The following is a 2,782-nucleotide window of genomic DNA, read 5'->3' on the forward strand; positions in this document are numbered from 1 at the left end:
CCCGACTAAATTTATTGTCACCGAAATAACTAAGTACTGTGCTTCGGATAACAGCAAATCTTTATTTTGAGAATAATGTCATTATTTGTCCTTTCAACGCTTAGTGGAAATTCGGTATTCGAATCAATAAAATAAGAAATCGCTCTAATCACTGCAATTTTTTGGCGCACCATCGTTCTCGTTTTATGCCACTATGTCTTAAACCACGATTTTGGATTTTATTTATTTTTTTCTCTAATTAAGTTACTAAAATACGAATAAATTAATACACTTTGATACAACTTAACCGCCATGCATGTATCTACTAATTACGCACGAAACCAAATGCCAACCCACAACGATCAATAGAAAAAACTAAAACAAAAAGAAAATCGGCGAATTTCGTTTACAAGCAGTTAGCTTATTGGATTTCGTGAATTTGCTGACAGTAATTGAGCTCATAAAGCTTAGATAATTCTTAGACAGTTTACACGGCATTGTCGCCAAAGCTGACCGCTGGACATTTGAATTGTACGTATGTACATACATATGCACATATTTACATATGTTCGCAGAGATCTTGGCGCTGAAAAGCAAAGCGTGCCGCCGTCAACGAAAATAACAATACGCAGAGAAGAAAATAGATACACATAGAGCCGTAAAACAATCGGACTAACCAACAAACAGATGCTCGACGTATTAAGTGTATGCACAAGTAGCGTAATGTAAATTGTAGTAGGTGCATGTTGCATGCACCTTCTCGATTTCACGAATATTGCGACGACAGACAGATAGACAAACAAACAAACAAACAAACAGTGAGTAAACTTGAGTCAGCTAGCGAGGCTTGTAAATGCAGGATTAGGTAAGAAACTTCTACATCTGCCGCCGTTGATACCACCAAAGCACCAAATGTGCAGCCAATGCAACGCAGCCGCCAACAATTCAACAGCTTAGTACAGCTAACCAACCAGCTAGTCAGGCAACCAGCTTGCAAACTGACAAAACCAAATGCTCAACCAAATGACCAACGAATGAGCAGCGGCGGCAGCAGCAGCGCACCTTCAACGCTGAGAAAATTCACAAAAGGGATCAGTTTCATTGATGATGGCGCTTTTGCATTACGCCTGGTTGCGCTTTCAATGAATACACACGCACACACATAGGAACTTAGGTGCATACACATGCATACATACATATGTGAATACTCGTGTGGACTCATACAAATATGCAAATTGTATTNACACATACAGATAGGAACTTAGGTGCATACACATGCATATATACATATGTGAATACTCGTGTGGACTCATACAAATATGCAAATTGTATTACGCGCTTGCGATCTTAAATCTAACGCACAATTGTTGCCTGCCAACTGTACTGTACCCCAGAGTACTATAGAACTATACACCGTTTCGCATTGTCTTTGGGCGATGATTTTCATTGCTTTCTTTGTTAGCCATTTTTCGGTATGTATTTTTTATTTTTTTGCTATTTGGGCGGGTGGTGACACGATTCACCAAAACCTATTTACATATGCATGTGCAGTATGGTGGACGGGCGTTCGCTTTTGCGGCCTAGTCGCCGCCAACCGCAATAAATAGCTAACAATGGTACTCGTACAGTTGGCTACGAAAGGTGGCGAATCTTAAGGGAAGTAGAATTTGGGTTTGCAAGAATAGAAAGGTGTGTTGACCTGGGTTGTGCTATAGGCAGACCCGGTAGCCCTTCAGAGTCGACTATCTGACGTTTGGTGAAAAAAATTGAGACGACCTAGAAAAAGGTATCTATGGGTTTATAAGTACCAAGATCAGGTAATAAAGGAGTAATGACTTGTTCATCTATTTGGNCAACCGCAATAAATAGCTAACAATGGTACTCGTACAGTTGGCTACGAAAGGTGGCGAATCTTAAGGGAAGTAGAATTTGGGTTTGCAAGAATAGAAAGGTGTGTTGACCTGGGTTGTGCTATAGGCAGACCCGGTAGCCCTTCAGAGTCGACTATCTGACGTTTNACTTTGATACAACTTAACCGCCATACATGTATCTACTAATTACGCACGAAACCAAATGCCAACCCACAACGATCAATAGAAAAAACTAAAACAAAAAGAAAATCGGCGAATTTCGTTTACAAGCAGTTAGCTTATTGGATTTCGTGAATTTGCTGACAGTAATTGAGCTCATAAAGCTTAGATAATTCTTAGACAGTTTACACGGCATTGTCGCCAAAGCTGACCGCTGGACATTTGAATTGTACGTATGTACATACATATGCACATATTTACATATGTTCGCAGAGATCTTGGCGCTGAAAAGCAAAGCGTGCCGCCGCCAACGAAAATAACAATACGCAGAGAAGAAAATAGATACACATAGAGCCGTAAAACAATCGGACTAACCAACAAACAGATGCTCGACGTATTAAGTGTATGCACAAGTAGCGTAATGTAAATTGTAGTAGGTGCATGTTGCATGCACCTTCTCGATTTCACGAATATTGCGACGACAGACAGATAGACAAACAAACAAACAAACAAACAGTGAGTAAACTTGAGTCAGCTAGCGAGGCTTGTAAATGCAGGATTAGGTAAGAAACTTCTACATCTGCCGCCGTTGATACCACCAAAGCACCAAATGTGCAGCCAATGCAACGCAGCCGCCAACAATTCAACAGCTTAGTACAGCTAACCAACCAGCTAGTCAGGCAACCAGCTTGCAAACTGACAAAACCAAATGCTCAACCAAATGACCAACGAATGAGCAGCGGCGGCAGCAGCAGCGCACCTTCAACGCTGAA

This window comes from Rhagoletis zephyria, unplaced genomic scaffold (assembly GCF_001687245.7).
Source record: "Rhagoletis zephyria isolate East Lansing unplaced genomic scaffold, Rhagoletis_zephyria_1.1 Rzeph_scaffold_00235, whole genome shotgun sequence".
In the NCBI taxonomy this organism is placed as follows: domain Eukaryota; kingdom Metazoa; phylum Arthropoda; class Insecta; order Diptera; family Tephritidae; genus Rhagoletis; species Rhagoletis zephyria.